Raw genomic sequence first — 20008 nt, 5'->3', positions numbered from 1 at the left:
AATGTTACTGTCAGACTGTTGAGTTGCTGCAGCGTTCTGGCTTTACACTGAGCATCACGTGGGACCCTGACCAGGATAAATCACTGACTAAAGATGAATCAGCATGTGTGTATATTTGGGTGTGAGTGAGGTTTACTGAATCAAATAAAGTTTGCAGTGATATTTGCTTGGAGAGTGTGTGATAATTTGTTTTATGTGTTTTACTTCCTTCATGTGTGCAGCAGCAGCTTAATGTTAGAACTGCTAAGTGGAAGAGAACCAGGTTTACTTGAGAATTAGGAAGAAATTAATATATATTACATTTTTTTACTTGTTAACAGTGGCATCGTTAGGCCCTATCACTCGGGACTATAGCCCCGGGTATTTTCACTCTCAAAAAAGTAAGCCATTAATCGAAAACAACTGACTGAAACAGATTGGAACTTGACTTGCAGCGTCCAAAGACAAAGGGAGGAGGGGGACCAAAACTTTGGTGACTGCCAACAGAAGAACATTCAGAACTGGTTGGAAGATGGCTTAAAAAACAATCCACTATTGTTGGATTTTTCAAGCTGAAACCAGATAGTCAGTCACTGACCATGGGCGTATATAGAATGTATCAACAATTTAACCTGTCAAATTATGCTGATGCACAAAAACCACTCCATGTAGCCTGCTGATGTTGGATTTACAGCGTAGGCTCTGTATGATTAGTGTGCCAGGTGAGCTCAAAACTTCCAGTGGTTCAAAGGTAACTTTATTGTCCCCAAGGGGCAATTATTTGTGCAGCCAGCAGACAGGACAAGACACACAAAAATACAGCAAAAACATAAAATACCCACAATACTAAAACACAGTAATAAATAAAACTAAAAAAAAATAAATTTAAAATAATTCAGACAAATTATTTAAAATGGAGATGGAAAATGGGATAAAAGAATTCCTGAGTCTATTTGACCTACATCTGGGCATGGAGTACCTGCGGCCTGAGGGGAGTAGCTTGAACTGGCAAGACAAGGGGTGGCTAGAATCAGCTGCAATAGATTGGGCCTTCTTTGCCACTCTGTTTGAATAGATGTGGGAGAGAGTGGGGAAGTTAATGCCAGCAATCTTGCTACATGTCTTGACAATGCTCTCTAGTCTGTTTTTGTTTCTCATAGACAAACAACCAAACCACCAGATAAAACAGAAGGTTAAAACAGACTCAATAAAACAGGAATAAAACATCCTCATAAAAGTGGGATCAATGTTAAAATTTCTCAATTTGCGATAAAAGTACATGCGCTGATGGGCTTTGGCACATACAGCCTCAGAGTGTGATTCAAAACATAACTTGCTGTCAATTATTGTGCCAAGGTACTTGTACTCTTGTACTATCTCAACAAGTTGACCATCTATGGTAGTAGACGGAAGAGGGGGGCACTTTTTCCTAAAATCAATGACTAATTCTTTGGTCTTGGAGACATTTATGTTTAAAAAGGAGCACTTACACCAGTCGCTGAAATCCTTCACTACTGGTCCATGTTCAATCACACTTTCATCCAGAAGAGAGACAATAACAGAGTCATCTGCAAATTTAAAAATCTGACTTCCATCACATTGGGAACGGCATTCATTTGTATATAAAACAAAGAGGAGAGGGGAGAGGACACATCCTTGGGGGGAGCCAGTAGAGGATAAGAGATTACCAGATAGGACACCATTTACTTTAACCCTTTGGGATCTGGAGGTTAAAAAGCCAACTAGCCAGGCTATAAGCCCTGGGTTAATGTTGTGTGTCTTTAAAAGTCTGTCTGCTAAAATGTGAGGTTGAATACAATTAAAAGCTGATGAAAAATCAATAAACAATAAACGTGCAAATTTCTTTGCACCTTCCAAGTGGTCATTGTTTCCGAAAAAAACGTATGACATATAAAATTTTAAACTGACAATGAACTGTTAGTAATCACACACAATCATTAGAAAAAGCAAACAAACAAACTTAACGCGCACAACTGCTGCTGCGTGTCGCCATTGAACAGTGGTTTAATGAATATCAATCGTGGTCTATTTGTAGACACCAGTAGTTGCCCTGACATCATTTAACCATATGTTTTAATGCTTTGGGTAGCCTACGCAGAACCAGCCAGCCGACTGAACCATAGCCAGCCTTTAGCAGATTAGTCACATATAGGAAGAATTTTTTTTTTCCACACAATATTAATGTGAACATAAATTTGTGTTGTCCAGACATCACAAATGAGCTGCTGCAGTAAACTGAGCCTGCATGCATTGGAGAAAATGGTATTTATGTGTGTGCGAGAGAGACAGACAGAGAGAGAGACTTGGAAGACATAAATATGATCATAATCTTGTGAGATGGGATATCATTTGAGATTTTGAATACTGCAATATAATAATGTAGCTTAGAATGATTGTGGTCCTAAATTATATATTTTCAGTAAAATTTATCAGCACTTTAATCGTGATATTTAATAGTCAGTTGGCACATGCCTCAGTTTCCTGAGACATTATAGGTGTTGATGATAATAAAGGAAACAGAAACTGAACTACATACATTTAAAAAGATCAGTGCAAAAATCAGTAATAATAAAGATGAGTGTGGCAGTGAGGGTGTGGTCGAGTGTCGGCTGTGAACGGAGAGGAGTCAGATTGAACCAGCAGGCAACATGGGACGAGATCCAACTGTGTTTAATTACTGGCGGTCTATTAATGCGTGTCTCTGTGTGTCTTTCAGATGGCCAGGAATGAGAAAGAGAGTGAGTTGAAGTAGTGGCCCTGAAAATTGACCATTAGAAATAAAAGTGCACCTTGGATTGTAGCGCCTGTCTCCATTTCCTCATTTGTCCCAGCATAAACACTGTCACAATGATATAACCTGTGAATGTGTGTGGGTGATAATATTTCTTGTAAAGTTAGATATAACCTCCCCAACCTATCTATGCCAATCTCCTTTAAAAGAAATACAAGCCCCAGGAAAGCTTGACTGAGCCCCTGGTCTTTTCAATAGCTAGAAACGCCCCTGCTTGTTAATTAACGTTCATTAAAACCCTTAATACTCAGCCCTAACAACACAAGTTTATAGGGTGTTAGATATGAAAAATAAAACGTTCCTTTTCTCAAGATAGCATCAAGAGAGCAGAAGAGAACTACAGGTACTTCACTTTGTCAAAAAAACAAGAATGCCATTCGATGAATATGTATTCTTATTACAGTTTACTCTTAAGTGGACAGTTGTGTTGTTTTATCAGAATAGTATCTCTGTAAATGAGCTTAGCGACTCAGAGTAACCAGCGCAGCTACAAAAGCAAAATGTTTGTGGCAGATTTGCAGCAAACAAATTAGTTTGCCAAAAAAATGTTGTCACAAGTTTGCAATGTTCACCACTAGAGACAAACTTCCAGCAGCATTCTGGCAATAATGAGAAGTTTGCCACGACTAGCAAACATTCACCAGTGGAGGATGTAAGCAGGGTTGGACATTTCTGGAGGATGTAAGCAGGGTTGTGTGATCACTGACTGCGCCATCTTGTGTTCACCAAAGGGAAAAACCTTAACACATGAATAAATGTTCACCAATCATACAGAGCAGGGTTTTTTTTTAAATACATAAATTTAAAAATATTCATTCTTTCTCCCTCTCTCTCTCTTTCACACACACACACACACCAGATGCATCGTTTGTGCATTATGTGTGTGTTACAGAGAAAAGGAGACAAAGTTCATGTCTTAAATGAAGGGTCACTTGTTCGAATCTGCTATTCAAATCAGCAAACACCTTTGGAACACCTTCGTCTGTTTAGGTCTTCACACTAATATGGATCTGCACCTTGGAGAGTGCTGTATTAATCACACTTTTTTTTGCTTGTTTTTTTAATAACATTGCAGCAAATCATGAAGTATTGTAACACAGTAATAGTGTACCATGGTAAGACAAATGTTGACTATTAACCACAAAAATAAGTAAAGAGTTCAAAAAATAAATTCACAGCTTACGCAGGTGGCTGTTTGTAAACAGAAAAGATAAGTGACTATACAGTACATGCATGAATATTTAATGTAAGTGAATATAGTTTGATTTTATTTAATGTTTCTCAGGTTTCAGGCACAATTAAACTGTTCACATCCTGTGGCTCAGTCTTTCACCAAAGAGGTAATTCTTCTGCCAGACCATACATCTGCACGTGTGTCAAGAAAGCTTGGCTTTTTGAAAATGGACACATAAAGTCTGCCTTGGGATTTGGCTGTGACTGGGACTCCAACAGAGTAATGCAGGAAATAACGGCAACCTTCTATTCAATCGTGGAGGGATGCAGGTAAGCTTTTGATCTGTTTTGTCACATTTACCTGTTTTATGTGCTTTGTGTTTTTGCAATGATAACATGATGTACTATGAAAGGATAATTTTGAGTGTTTATTTTAAATTGAAATATTTTTGATATTCCCTTTTGCCTACTCATCACTCAGCTCTGTCCTCCCTCTCTTCTGCCAACCTCTGGCTGACTAAAACAGGTTTTCCTCCAGAACTGTCCTGTATTTAGTGCCATCCATCTTTCCTTCAGTCCTGACCAGCTTTCCTGTCCCTGCAGATGAAAAAATATCCCCACAGCATGATGCTGCCGCCACCATGCTTGACTGTAGGAATGGTGTTCTCAGGGTGTTGGGTTTGCGCCACACATGGCATTTCCCATGATGGCCAAAAAAATCAAGTCCAGGGTGTACCCGGCTTCTCGGTCATGGTCAGCTCGGATTGGCTCCAGCTCACTGATGACCTACAATGGAAATGCAGTATAGAAAATGGATGGAGGGAGAGAACAATATACTCTGATAAGTACATAAATGAATATTTTAATTATGTGTTTTAGTGGTGCCTCTACATGTGCCTTTACTCCAGATATCTGTTTTTTCATCTTAATTCTTGTTAGTGTCACAATAAAACAAATACAAAGGGAGATGAACACTTTTGCAAGACAATGTAAGTTTGATTCTTCAGATACAAATATGTGAAAGATGAATGAATAAGCATCTAAACTATTTAAAGAAGAATCTTGCCAGTAATCAGATATTGGCAATGACACATCTGGCTGTGAGAAGACCTCTGCACATCCATAAGGTATGAGAGGGTATTTTTGCACTGCCGGGATTTTTTATTTCTTAATTTTTTTTTTTTTTTATTGGAGAGTGATAAGTAGTTATTCAGTCACTTTCATCACCTTCTCTCTCACACAGCTCACCGTTTCCTGGCTCTGTGGGGTGGCTTCAGGCCGGTTTGTCTAGCCAAAGGCTGAACACCACTGGTGCCTGACTTTGATTAACCTGTAACATTAAAATGAGAAAATAACTAAACTTTCCAACCGTTTAATTTTTCGCGACTTGTTTGAGACCTGACCGTTTTTTTTTTTTCTTCTCCTACATGTAAAGATTTACGATGGAAGCTACTATAGTAGGCTACTATTATATACAGTATCTTGGCTATACATATCACAGATGTAGGCCTATAAATTAAATATGAAAACGTCAGCTGGAGTTTGATTATTGACAGGAACGCTGTTGACCCCAGCAGTAAGTGATTTCCATACCACATTTTTTCTGCCTTCCTGTGATGCTACTGTTCAGGCTGCCAAATAGAAATAATTTATTCCATTGGATTTGTGATTTTAAAGCTTCTATTCTGAGGGCAGATAAGTTTCTCTTCTTGACCATATTACGCCTCTCCATGCTGTAAAGTCAAGGAGCAAGGTCTCTAAACCGATAATATTTAGGATTGTGATATTTAAATGACAATGGTTTTCACCCACCACATTTATCAATGCCCAATCATTCTTACACTGTGATTGGCAAGATACAAACGTTTCATGAATCACACATGAACCCTGTCATATGGTGATTTCTACACTTTGACCTGCACTGGTTTCTACATTAGATTGATAAATGAGGATTATTGTATCATCCTTGTTAGTATAGTGGACAGTATCTCCACCTGTTATGTGGACAACCGGGGTTCAATTCCCTGATGGGGAGGCTTTAAAAATTTACTAATGTGGGTGGCTCAGTTTAAAGGCATGAAGTTTACATGGGCTGGTCTTGGGCTGAAGTGCCCTTGAGTAAGGTACTGAAAGGAGGTACACAGAATCATGGCCTCGCTTTTCAATGCCTTGGGACCTCAAGTATGGCATCGGAATAGATCATACACACCACCTAGTGGCCAGTGTTAGTAATTAGCAGTCATACACTCCGCCTAGTGGCCAGTGTTAGTAATTACCAGTCATGCACACCGCCTAGTGGACAGTGTTAGTAATTACCAGTCATACACACCGCCTAGTGGCCAGTGTTAGTAATTACCAGTCATACACACCATACACACCGCCTAGTGGCCAGTGTTAGTAATTACCAGTCATACACACCGCCTCGTGGCCAGTGCTAGCAGAGCCCCATATGCATAGAGTGTGGATATATAAAGAAACCCATCGAGTTGTTTTCTGATGGTTTTGGTTCTGTGCCACCACAGGAAACCCAACAACTGAGTCGTGAGAAACCCATCGAGTTGTTTTCTGATTTCTTGCCATGATGAATTTCATTGTACCGCTTACCTTTAACTGACAAGCGTAATTTTATCATTTAAAGAAGTGTATGCTTATTTACATATCTGATTTTCTTTCAGCTCACCAGCAACCAGTTACTTTCTCTTTTGGATGAAAAGAAGCCCAAAGATTCCAGCCTGCAGAAGTTGTCTAAAAATACAGCCAGATGCATACATGTCAACCTATACGGAATGTCCGTATTTTATACGGATTTGATTCAATAAACGTAGTATACGGGTGTATAAATAAAGTTATATGGATTCTTTAAAAAAACTTCAATATTTATTTAGAGCTATAATCAATTCCCACGATGATAAACGTACTGTACTGTACACCACAGACAGCCAGTAAAGAGTCTTATGAAATCGCGCGTTATCTTGTGGTAGCGAGACTTTGCTCCACTTTTGATCATGCGCACACCGCATTGCGAGAATCCCGCCAACCGTGAAGTCATAGACATATAAACATAGACGCCGCCTTCTGCGTAGACTCATACGTCATCCTCGCCGCCATATTGGATGTGGCAAAGTGGAGATTCTTCAACCATCTCTGGTATAGCGTCTAGACAGTAGCCGAGAATAAAGATGCCTCATTCATGTGCTGCGTTTAACTGTACCAACAGGTTTACTGCCCAAACGAGATCACATGGGATAACCTTTCACAGGTGAGACTGGAAAAATACTTTGTATTCATTCTGAAGGTTTATTGTTATTAATATTGAATAAAAAGTAACTGGGATATATCATTGTTAATTATCATTCAAATTTTAGGTAAATTATTTTAATTTGCATCTTATACGGATTTTATAAGGGAAATACGGATTTTGGAGGTTGGTTATACAGGTTTGATTGACCAAAGGTTGACATGTATGCAGATGGCCAATCACTGGAGTTCATTCTGTCTCAACATGCTATATTATGTGCATTATTCATTTTGATAACCGTGTAATAAGGACCTGAGACCTTCGTGCAAAACGTGCACACTTCTAAAAAAATATGTTCATCTTTTACAAACAAACTATAACTCAACTATAACTATAACTCAAACTATAACTCTTTAATGGTCTTTCTAGTTTCATAACACAATTTCTTAATATTAGTATGTTGATAATGCTGATGCTGAGGGTTTTAAATATTTCCTCAACTGCACTTTTTTTTGACAAAACCTCGATCATCTTTTCAAAGTTAAAGCTCGAATCCCCGGAGCTCCCTGTGCTGCATTCGGACGAGGAGTCCGTTCCCGGGAGGTTCTAATCCCACTGCGGTTTTATCCCTGGATTTTGTACCGGGCAGCGGATTCAATGTATTATATTTAGTTTTCAAAATGATATTATTTTTCCAATATGTTTTTTTTTGTATTCTTGTCTCAGCAATGGTGAAATCGAATTTGTAAGTAAAATCAGTGCCCTGACTCTACTCATCAGGCCAGAGCTATTCTCTTTCTGTGTCTGTTTTGTACAACATAAGGAAACAGTATAGTAACTATAACGGTAAAGAAATAAAACAAGAGAGGCTGGCTATGATATAAGAAAATTCTACAACCCAGAAACAGATGGGCTTTTAGGCAGTGCCTCAATCTATATATTACCGCTTAAAACTATCCCTATGCCATTCTTGAGGTCTCAAGGCATTTAAAAGCAAGAAGTGAGGCCATGGTTCTGCACATCTCCTTTCAGTACCTTAAACTCAAGGGCACTTCAGCCTGAGACCAGCCCATGTTAACTGAACTCCATGTCTTTGAACCGTGGGGTTAACCAGAGCTGACACAGGGAGAACACGCAAACTCCACACAGAAAGGCCCCCACCAGCCGCTGGGCTCAAACCCAGAACCTTCTTGCTGTGAGGCGACAGTGTGAACCACTCCATCCCCCTGCTGCACAAGTTAATAAATTGCTAAAGTCTCCCCGTCGGGGAATCGAACCCCGGTCTTCCGCGTGACAGGCGGAGATACTGTCCACTATACTAACGAGGATGACGCAACAACCCTCATTTATCAATCTAACATAGAAACCAGCGCAGATCAAAGTGTAGAAATCACCGTATGACAGGGTTCACTTCCGTTGATGAGGGAAAGGAACATACACCCTCCCGACAGTCAATGCGTTATTCGCTTAAAACACATTTGCAAATTGGTAGAATGAGTTAATCATCACATGCAAGATTTGCAATTAATCAAATGAATTTATTATTATTATTATTATTATTCATGAGTTAGTACAATTCTGAACTTCAAATTTTAAAAGTCTGGACTTTGGAGAGATGATGGATCTCTTTTGGTGGAACACAACGGGGCAAAATATTGTGACTCTAATGTTGACCGGAAGTTGGCGCCACTGGGGGTTGGCATTGGGTTTCTGTCCCCACCAGTGTTAAGACCAAACCTGCGCCCCTGGCTGAGAGTCTCCCAGCCTCCAATCCAGTGTCACTAACCTGATCCAGTGTTCAGTGCAGCTCAGGTTTCTCTGCACTGACCGCAAATCTTTTACTAAACATTTCCGGGGAGAGGGATGTTAATGAGCTCAGCTTATTTTTGCAGGCTTTGCTCTGGTAGAGCTGGACATGTTTCATGGTCAAATGTTAGAAATATCGAACCTTTTGCATGGAAACCACACACACACACACGGTGACATCTCTCTTCAAAAGGATCCAGCTGTTGGGGGCGGAGTCTAGCTGTGTTCACCTTTCTGGAGTTTAATATTTGGAAGTGGTTTATTTAAAGCTATTAACTACAGCAAGCTGTTGCTTTTTGGCTAAGATCAAGTGTGGTATCTGTTTTTATTAGTTTAATATCTGGTATGTTCTGTAAATATGAATGTTATATTAAGCAAATTTTTATAACAGAGCTAAAGTAGGAGCTTGTTCTATAGTATTGAAGTGTCTCCAAAAATAGAGTTTTTGTTCAAGAAAGATACCTTTTTTTTTAGTAGATGATTTCAATGTTTGGTATGTTTTCCTTATAAGAAGAGTAGCTAGATACAACCCCGATTCCAAAAAAGTTGGGACAAAGTACAAATTGTAAATAAAAACGGAATGCAATGATGTGGAAGTTTCAAAATTCCATATTTTATTCAGAATAGAACATAGATGACATATCAAATGTTTAAACTGAGAAAATGTATCATTTAAAGAGAAAAATTAGGTGATTTTAAATTTCATGACAACAACACATCTCAAAAAAGTTGGGACAAGGCCATGTTTCCCACTGTGAGACATCTTTTCTCTTTACAACAGTCTGTAAAAGTCTGGGGACTGAGGAGACAAGTTGCTCAAGTTTAGGGATAGGAATGTTAACCCATTCTTGTCTAATGGAGGATTCTAGTTGCTCAACTGTCTTAGGTCTTTTTTGTCGTATCTTCCGTTTTATGATGCGCCAAATGTTTTCTATGGGTGAAAGATCTGGACTGCAGGCTGGCCAGTTCAGTACCCGGACCCTTCTTCTACGCAGCCATGATGCTGTAATTGATGCAGTATGTGGTTTGGCATTGTCACGTTGGAAAATGCAAGGTCTTCCCTGAAAGAGACGTCGTCTGGATGGGAGCATATGTTGCTCTAGAACCTGGATATACCTTTCAGCATTGATGGTGTCTTTCCAGATGTGTAAGCTGCCCATGCCACACGCACTAATGCAACCCCATACCATCAGAGATGCAGGCTTCTGAACTGAGCGCTGATAACAAATCGGGTCATCCTTCTCCTCTTTAGTCCGAATGACACGGCGTCCCTGATTTCCATAAAGAACTTCAAATTTTGATTCGTCTGACCACAGAACAGTTTTCCACTTTGCCACAGTCCATTTTAAATGAGCCTTGGCCCAGAGAAGACGTCTGCGCTTCTGGATCATGTTTAGATATGGCTTCTTCTTTGAACTATAGAGTTTTAGCCGGCAACGGCGGATGGCACGGTGAATTGTGTTCACAGATAATGTTCTCTGGAAATATTCCTGAGCCCATTTTGTGATTTCCAATACAGAAGCATGCCTGTATGTGATGCAGTGCCGTCTAAGGGCCCGAAGATCACGGGCACCCAGTATGGTTTTCCGGCCTTGACCCTTACACACAGAGATTCTTCCAGATTCTCTGAATCTTTTGATGATATTATGCACTGTAGATGATGATATGTTCAAACTCTGCAATTTTACACTGTCGAACTCCTTTCTGATATTGCTCCACTATTTGTCGGCGCAGAATTAGGGGGATTGGTGATCCTCTTCCCATCTTTACTTCTGAGAGCCGCTACCACTCCAAGATGCTCTTTTTATACCCAGTCATGTTAATGACCTATTGCCAATTGACCTAATGAGTTGCAATTTGGTCCTCCAGCTGTTCCTTTTTTGTACTTTTAACTTTTCCAGCCTCTTATTGCCCCTGTCCCAACTTTTTTGAGATGTGTTGCTGTCATGAAATTTCAAATGAACCAATATTTGGCATGAAATTTCAAAATGTCTCACTTTCGACATTTTATATGTTGTCTATGTTCTATTGTGAATACAATATCAGTTTTTGAGATTTGTAAATTATTGCATTCTGTTTTTATTTACAATTTGTACTTTGTCCCAACTTTTTTGGAATTGGGGTTGTATTTTACAGTGAAAAATTAGTATTAGGGCTGGCTTTTACTATTCTATGCATCTTCATGGTGTTGGAGTAGTTCTAGAAATAGTTATCTTAAAAAAATTCTTTCTTTGCTTAGTTTAACTTTTCTCCATGCTCAACAAGCAACTGGACTGTTAGTCTGCAGTAATTCTTTTCCCTACTTTTTCATTAAACAGATCACACAACACCCCCTACCCCTTCTTTTTTATCTATCTATCTATCTATCTATCTATCTATCTATCAAGAACGCTTGTTGGCCAGACATTTCTCTGCCTGTTTGTAATGGCTAACAAAGCTGCAAAGGTGCAAGAGATGGGCCCAGGCCACCTTACCCTATACCAGCTTTCTGGACCTCCAATACAGTGTTCTCACTGATGCCACCAAAACATGAAAGTTCTGGATGCGTGCAATATTAGAGATATTGATTTCCATAAACAAACAATGCTTGCATTTCATGCAGAAAAGAAAAAAATCTTGATTTTGTAATAGTATTGACTAAAAAACTTTGCAATAAGAAGACAGAAGCTGCTAGAAAGTATGTAGAAAGCCTAGAGCCCAGTGCAAGAGCCTGCTATATGGCGAAATTGCAGTTAATCAATAGTCTGGAACCATATGAAATGGGAGAGGAGCTGAGTGAAGACAGCGCATTGCTGCTGGCTGTGACATACCCACACATCATCAACTACTTTTTTTTTTTGCTAAGTCCCCACACTGCTGAGGATCTGAAGTGTTTCAAGGGACCAGAAGCTTATTACCAGATGTGCTGTGGCTGGGTCAGGGAATGAAAAGCATGGAAATTTGGTGACAAATATCTGGTGAAAGCAAAGGTGTGTACTGTGTACATTACATGTACAGTGATATACTGTAGGTCATGAATCACATCCCCTGTGGGCCTACCTCAGCTGACAGCAGATGGCTGATTGTGATTTTTAACTTAACTTCCTCTCAAGAGAACATACAGAAGCACCATCACAGCTAGACAGTAGAAATATGGTGTCATGTTTAATTTTCAGGCATTGATCAAAACTTAAAAAAAAACTCATACCTGATACAAAGTGAACTGAACACGCTCTTATGTTGTGTGGATTTTTGTTGCTCAGATCTTGGTTTAGTTTGGCAAGCCAGAGACAACAACACTCCTCTGACAATTTTCTGATTTCCTCCCCCTGATTTTCAATTATTTTAGGTAATCGGTAGAAGTGCAGATGTTTCTCATGATCTGAGCGATTGTGGCAACCCAAAACTGTGCAAGTTAGGAGAGGTTGAATACAGAATCTTGCTTTAAGCTGACAACATATTACTGTTCATTAATAACCCTGAGAATTTCATCCCTACTTTAAAATAAATCATAAATCAATTTGACCTGATTTCAGGGTATAAAATTAGCTATAACAAGTTGAAGGCCTTACCGTTGGGTGACTTGGGGGACTGGGTAACTCCTGTCAGTTTCCTTTTCAGGTGGTCAACCTCAGGTTTTACATATCTGGGCATCAGAGTTTCAGCAGACATTAAAGAGCTGTATAAACGAAAATTTAAAGCAATTGTAACATCTGTCAAAGATAACCTTAACAGGTGGTTTGATCTTCCGATGTCTTGGATGGGTAGAATAAGTTTGATTACAATGAATATATTTCCCAGGATATTATACCCTACGCAAATGTTGCCACTTAAGATGAATAGGAAAGTCATTTTAGATGTTGAAGGATCTCTGTCAAAATTTATATGGCATGGAAAGAAACCTCGGAGAAGGATGAAGACCTTACAGATGTCAAAAGACAGTGGGGGTCAGGCACCTCCCAATTTCCTTTACTACAATTGGGCTCGTAATGCCCGAATAATATCAAGCTGGCTGAAAAATGTGAGTTGGAGATACTGAGGTCAGTCAGCAATTCAAGAAATAAAGACAAGCAAGCTGAAAGGAATCTGTGATAGCTAACCTTTGCAGTTCATCAGAGGAGCATATCAGCAGAAAAATAGTGTGCAATGAGTTGATTTGGTCATTGTTGCAAACAATGCCAAGGTTGTGGGTTTAATCCGAATAGTGGCTGTTTTCACAGATGTGCTGTTTTGAATGTGGTGAAAGAAATTTGATCTTGACTTGGCTGAAAGTGCAGAGGATTCAGATGGTTTGCAAGATGACAAGAAAGTTTTTCTCTCTAAAATGCAAGCAAGGTGGTAGTTGCTGCTTTGGAGAATGTGGGTATCGATCCCACTACCTCTTACATGCGAAGCAAGCGCTCTACCACTTGAGCTAATTCCCCTGCAGCTGGTTAGGGTTTGTCCAACTAACTACCATGAGTTTCCCAAACTGCCCTTCCTAACCTGCTCGTTGTTCTCTGGAACCATGCCTGAGTTTCCATTGGTTGGTTGTTTATTTTCAAGTGCGCGATTGCCCAGAAGCGGATTTTATTCTGGGGGAGTGTATTTTGACTCCCATTTGCATGAATACCAGTCAGTGAGCTTCAAGGGTTTTGCCACTAAAACAACCCAATCTCCTCACATGGAGTCCCTGGCATGCTTCTCACACTTTTGGGGCATGCCTCAGGAAGCATTTGTTGCTTCATTGTTCAATGAGAGCAGTTGGGTAGAAGGTGGTGAAAAGTGCCTTTTCAGGACAGCAGCTTGTTTTTCACCAGCAGGTTTAAGAATACAAGCAGGTAAGCATCATATTTTCACTTTGTAAAAGCTGTCTAAGCTGACTTTGCACACGAGCGAGAGTTAGAATTTCGTAGTGGATGGTGGGAATATGACAACCCTGTTGAAAAATGTGAGTCGGAGATACTGAGGTCAGTCGGCAATTCAAGAAATAAAGACAAGCAAACTGAAAGGAATCTGTGATAGCTAACCTTCAGAGCTCATCAGAGGAGTATATCAGCAGAAAAGTAGCGTGCAGTTAGTTGATTTGGTCATTGTTGCAAACAGTGCCAAGGTTGTGGGTTTAACCCAAATAATGGCTGTTTTCACAGATGTGCTGATTTGAATGTGGTGAAAGAAATTTGATTTTGACTTGGCTGAAAGTGCAGAGGATTCAGATGTTTTGCAAGATGACAAGAAAGTTTTTTTTTCTCTCTAAGATGTTAGCAAGGTAGCAGCTGCTGTTTTGGAGAACGTGGGCATCAATCCCACTACTGCTTACATGCTAAGCAAGCACTCTACCACTTGAGCTAATTCCCCTACTATGCTTCTGGGTTTGTCCAGCTAACTATGGCAAGCCCCCCAAACTGCCCTTCCTGGCCTGCTCGTTGGTCTCTGGAACCATGCCTGAGTTTCCATTGGTTCATGCAAAACATGCACACTTCTAAAACAATATTTTCATCTTTTACAAACAAACTATAACTCCAGAAAACTCTTTAATGGTCTTTCTAGTTTCATAACACAACTTCTTAATATTAGTATGCTGATAATGCCGATGCTGAGTGTTTTAAATATTTCCTCAATTGCATTTTTTTTTTAACAAAACCTTGATCATCTTTTCAAAATCAAAGCTTGAATCCCCGGAGCTACATGCACTGCATTCGGACAAGGAGTCCGTTCCCGGGAGGTTCTAATCCCACTGGGGTTTTATCCCGGGGTAAACTGTCATTTTGAAATAGCATTTTGCTTCTTGAAATAGCATCTAAATCCACCCTATATATTTCATAAATACATTCAGTCGGTAAACAGATAGTTGATGTGCTACAGACCTGAAAACGGTATACACAGTATAGAACCCCAAGTTGAAGTTCAGTACCAAATATCAAGCAGTTGTGATTTGTAGTTGCTGAGAAAAGTGTTTTGAAAATTTTGTAAATCCACCCTATATGTTTTGTAAATACATTCATTTGGTAAACAGGAAGTCGATGTGGGACAGACCTGAAAATGGTATACACGGTATAGAACCCCAAGCTGAAGTTTGGTACTAAGTGGCTATGATGGTTGCTGAGAAAAATGGTGTTTCGGATGGATGGAGATACAGACGGACAAATGGAGGTAAACCAGTATATCCCCCCATCTTTGGAGTGGGGGTATAAAAAAAATTAATTGTAATTATCAGGCTGTGTAATCACTAAGATAGATAGATAGCTCCCAAGCTGGGAATTTGTTTTGTTGCAGCAGCAAGTTATCAAACATGTGAAAAGAAAAAGACACACTGTGCAACATAAAATAGAATTAAAAAAAGAACAAGCTGACTTTACAATATACAGATAAAAATGTAACAGTAAAAAAAACCCTATATATGCACTTTGTACATGTGACTGTGCATTAATAGTGCTAAAATCAAGAATTGTGATAAATGAAGATAAAAACTGTGCAAAAGTGTCAGTATTGAACGGAAGACAAATAAATAAATAAAAACAAATCAACTCTAACAGTGCAAATGAGTAATGACAGTAAACCCAAAATTATACCTCTTCAGATAACTTTTTTTCCTTTGCCATGACCTGGATTCGAACCAGGGTTGCTGCAGCCACAACGCAGAGTACTAACCACTATACGATCATGGCAAACTACTCAGATACTTACTTTCAAGACCATACCACTCATAATTTTCACGTTCTGCTCCGGAAACAAAACCTCCCCCTCAGACTAACCTGAGAGACTAAGTCTGAAATTGTTTCCATGGAAACATGAAAAATTAAAATTTCTCAAATTTCTTTGTATGAAAAGACACATCTACATCACCTTCTTAATATGTATACCAAGTTTCAAATCCGTATCATGAATAGTTTTGGATATATGCTCCGGAAACAAACATTGCTCTTAAAAACTAAGTCAAAATCTATTTATGTAAAAATTTGAAAAATACTTGAGAAAGTAGCCAGAATGTACAGTCCACAGCCCACTCTACGATTGACACACTGCATTATTTAAAATGTGTGTCCTTTTTTTGTGAGGCAAATAGTAAACAGAAGCTAACTGCAGTTAGGAACTTAAGTTGTGAGTGATGTTCCAGTAGGTTCTGTGGGCCGTTTTGAGGATCAGCACAGGGGCTCCATAGCTCAGTGGTGAGAGCACTGGTCTAGTACAACCTTTCTCAACTGGGGTGCCATCAAAAAATTATATATTCTAACATTGAAATAAATAAAATGAATTAAAATTCCAAAAAATGATAGTTACACTAATGCAGATCATCGCCGCCTCATGCATTATCAAAATCTGTCTCATGGCCCCCTTTCCCCTATCACAATGTCACTGCCGGGGTCAGCGTGGCTGCGTATATTTTATATGGGGGTGCCTTGAGAATTTGCATACTTCTGAAGGGTGCCGTGACTGAAAAAAGGTTGAGAAATGCTGGTCTAGTAAACCAGGGGTTATGAGTTCAATCCTCACTGGGGCCTGTCAGGGATATTTTGAAGGTGGAAAGATGATCCAGATAAAAGAGGGGATATTGAGAACACTGACACCAGAAGGTGAGCAAGTGCTGCTCATGATTTCTCATCACCTGAAGACCACTTTCTGCTGGTGAGAATGGCCTCATATGGACAGTTTGAAGATCAGTGAGATCACTGTGGATGAGACTGAGGACCTGAAGGTGTCTTTGGTGTGCAATTTCTGCAAAGCACTTTGCCATCAATGCACATAGTCAGGTGGTGTTTGTTTATATTTGGAGGCTATTTTGCAAAATTTACCAAGTCTTGTTTTTGGTAATAATATACAAGTTCAGATATAAATTCATAAATCTGGACTTCTTGTAATGTTTGTAGGCTGCTGTTTCATAGTTAATTATGCAGCAGAACTTTGCGCATAAAAAGATCCCTGAAACCACATATAGGAAATTGGTATAAAAGTATTACATCATTAATATGCAATTATTATATCCATAATAGCGGAGCTCCCAGTGGAGCGCCACACCTCAGAAAAAATGGTAAACCCATCGAGTTGATTTTTTTTGTGGTTTGTCCGTGTACGTGTAACACCAGTCATGCACACCGCCTAGTGGTCAGTGCAAGTAATTACCAGTCATACACACCGCCTAGTGGTCAGTGTTAGTAATTACCAGTCATACACACCGCCTAGTGGTCAGTGTTAGTAATTACCAGTCATACACACCGCCTAGTGGTCAGTGTTCGTACCAGTCATACACACCGCCTAGTGGCCAGTGCAAGTAATTACCAGTCATACACACCGCCTAGTGGCAAGTGTTAGTAATTACCAGTCATACACACCGCCTAGTGGCAAGTGTTAGTAATTACCAGTCATACACACTGCCTAGTAGCCAGTGCTAGTCAGTAAAGAAATAAAACAAAGGAGACTGGCTATGATATAAGAAAATTCTACAACCCAGAAACAGATGGGAGCTCCGCTTTTAGGCAGAGCCTCAATCTATATATTAGGTGTTATTTGTGGCACACAAACTTTTTACTCAGGTCAAAAGCAGGGTTCATACATTAGATACCCATTTAACCCTAAAAGGACCTAAACTACTGAGTGGGATCAGTTAGAACCTCAGAGGTGGTGTGCTGCTCAGTCTATTCAACTGACATAACTTTTTGCTTTTAGGAGTTTGTTACTCTATAGATTCTTTATCTAAAAGTATGTTTGTTTCAAGATTGATGAAAAAAAGTGTTTAACAAGGTGACTGATTTTCTCTTTGGGTCCCATAACTCTGTGAGATTTGTTGCAAAAATATTTCAGCAAGTTAGTCGCTTCTTTGTGTGTCTATCTTTGCCTATCTGTATGTTTGCATGCTTGTCTCAGATATCTGCCATAATTAAGAATATAACTCTTTCTTACAAATTGTAGATAACTAGTGAACCTGTTAGTTATAGAGTTACTGAAATGTCTGATGTCTGATGCTTATCTGTCCATGCACTCTCCATACAGAACAACAGACAGTCCAGCAGGTACAGAGGAAACTGACATTGTCTAGTTGTGAAAGTGACATTGTTTACTTTTGAAAATAGTCCAGTGGCTGTTCTGGTCATAATATGTGTTACCAATAACTGCTTTTATCTTCGTGTTTTGTGTTTGAATCCTTACACAAAGTATTACTTCTTGATGTAGTTTGGACATTAAAAAAAAACTGTGAGCAGCTTTGTAATAAATGTATCATAGAAATTTCTAAAATGAGAGATTGTGAGCTGAGTTCTGGAATGTAGATAAGCTATAAATATTCTCAAGTTCTGTAGCAATAGTGTAAAATATTACTGGCTTTTTTATGTTCTCTGTACTTAAATGTCTCATTTTAAACTTAACTTGATAATATCATGTAAATATATGATTTCTATTCACATAAAGTTAGTAAATGGGTAATTTAAAAAAAATACAGATTTTATTATGGACTTAAGTGATACGGATATATGGTGGGGGTTTTTTTTACATTTTTCCATGCGATATTTAGCATTTCCTTTTTGGTGAAAATGGTGATTGCTTACATTACAACAAGTAAAAATAATTTGTTTGCGATGTCAATAAAGGATTAATACTGAGAAACCAGACTTGGCAAATTTTGCAAAGTAGGTTACATATGCTCCCTGACTATAAAGTTGATACGTCAACAACAAAAAAGACCTTGCTATGGAATTTGTCTCACATACAAAGACAATTTAATTATAGCCCTGGTTGAACAGAGCAAAATCAGTAAAGCCAGAGAGATTTTCTCAACTCAACTCAACTGAACTTTATTTATATAGCACTTTCAAACAACCGTAATTGAAAACAAGGTGCTGTACATAAAAGACATAAAACAATTAAAAGCAATGAAATAAATAAAAACAGACAGTTGAACAGTTGTTTCATTGTTTTTAAAAGCAATTAGAAACACTAAAACAATAAATAAAAGCAAAACATAAAACACTAAAACAAGAGCAGAGTCTCATGCGGAGTTAAAAGCCAAGGAGTAAAAATGGGTTTTAAGACTAGTTTTAAAAATGGACAGTGAGGAAGCTTGCCTAATGTGCAATGGTAGCTTGTTCCATAATTTTGGAGCAGCAGTGGAGAAAGCTCTGTCCCCTCTGAGCTTCCGTTTGGACCTCGGTACCTCCAGGAGCAGCAAGTCAGCTGACCTGAGGCACCGAGCAGGAGCATAGGGTTGAAGGAGCTCAGAGAGGCGGGGGGGGGGGGGGGGGGGCGAGACCATTTAAAGACTTAAAAACAAATAAAAGATTCTTAAAATGGACTCTAAAGTGCACAGGCAGCCAGTGGAGGGAGGCCAGGATGGGAGTTATGTGCTCCCTCTTACGTGCTCCAGTTAGGAGGCGAGCGGCTGCATTTTGCACCAGCTGGAGACGTGCGAGGGAGGACTGGCTAACTCTAAAATAAAGTGCATTACAGTAATCCAGCCGAGATGTTATGAAGGCGTGGATTACTGTCTCAAAGTGTGTTTGTGCAAGGAAAGGCTTCACCTTTGCCAGCTGCCTAATTTGAAAGAAGCTAGACTTCACTACGGAACTAATTTGCTGATCCAATTTAAAATCACTTTCCATCTTAAAACCCAAGTTTGTGACTGTTGGCTTTACATAGTCTGCCAAAGGGCCCAAATCAATGGACAAGGGTTCACAAGAGCCACTGGGGCCAAACACCATCACTTCTGTTTTATTTTCATTAATATTTAAAAAGTTCAGGGCCATCCAGGCCTTGATGTCTTCAAGACATGACAGAAGTGGTGTGAGGGAGAAAGCATTTTTTTCTTCAGTGGCACATATATCTGACTATCATCTGCGTAACAATGAAAGGAGATGCCATGCTTTCTCAGGATGGAGCCCAGGGGCAATAAATACAAAGAAAAAAGCAGCAGCCCTAAAATGGACCCCTGTGGAACCCCATACAACAGTGGAGCAGAACTGGACTCCAAATTTCCAAGGCTTACACTCATGCTTCTGTCAGCCAGATATGATTTTAACAATTCCAGAGCAGTACCATGAATACCCACTAGGCGG

General features: G+C 39.3%; 4 non-coding genes across 4 annotated transcripts; 2 read left to right on the top strand and 2 right to left on the bottom strand.

The window, feature by feature from the left end:
- Positions 1 to 8458: 8458 nt before the first annotated feature.
- Positions 8459 to 8530, bottom strand: trnad-guc (transfer RNA aspartic acid (anticodon GUC)). Its single transcript has one exon. It is a non-coding gene; the product is annotated as a tRNA-Asp (tRNA).
- A 756-nt stretch (positions 8531 to 9286) lies between these two features.
- LOC132898491 (U2 spliceosomal RNA) lies at positions 9287 to 9477 on the top strand. The gene has a single exon (XR_009656537.1). It is a non-coding gene; the product is annotated as a U2 spliceosomal RNA (small nuclear RNA).
- Positions 9478 to 13338: 3861 nt separating this feature from the next.
- Positions 13339 to 13411, bottom strand: trnaa-cgc (transfer RNA alanine (anticodon CGC)). The gene has a single exon. It is a non-coding gene; the product is annotated as a tRNA-Ala (tRNA).
- Positions 13412 to 16118: 2707 nt separating this feature from the next.
- On the top strand, positions 16119 to 16468 carry trnat-agu (transfer RNA threonine (anticodon AGU)). The gene is made up of 2 exons: positions 16119 to 16155; positions 16433 to 16468. It is a non-coding gene; the product is annotated as a tRNA-Thr (tRNA).
- Positions 16469 to 20008: the final 3540 nt, after the last annotated feature.

This window comes from Neoarius graeffei, chromosome 1, assembly GCF_027579695.1.
Source record: "Neoarius graeffei isolate fNeoGra1 chromosome 1, fNeoGra1.pri, whole genome shotgun sequence".
NCBI lineage: Eukaryota > Metazoa > Chordata > Actinopteri > Siluriformes > Ariidae > Neoarius > Neoarius graeffei.
Note: the sequence above shows the minus strand (reverse complement) of the source record. Positions and strands in the feature narration are given on the sequence as shown.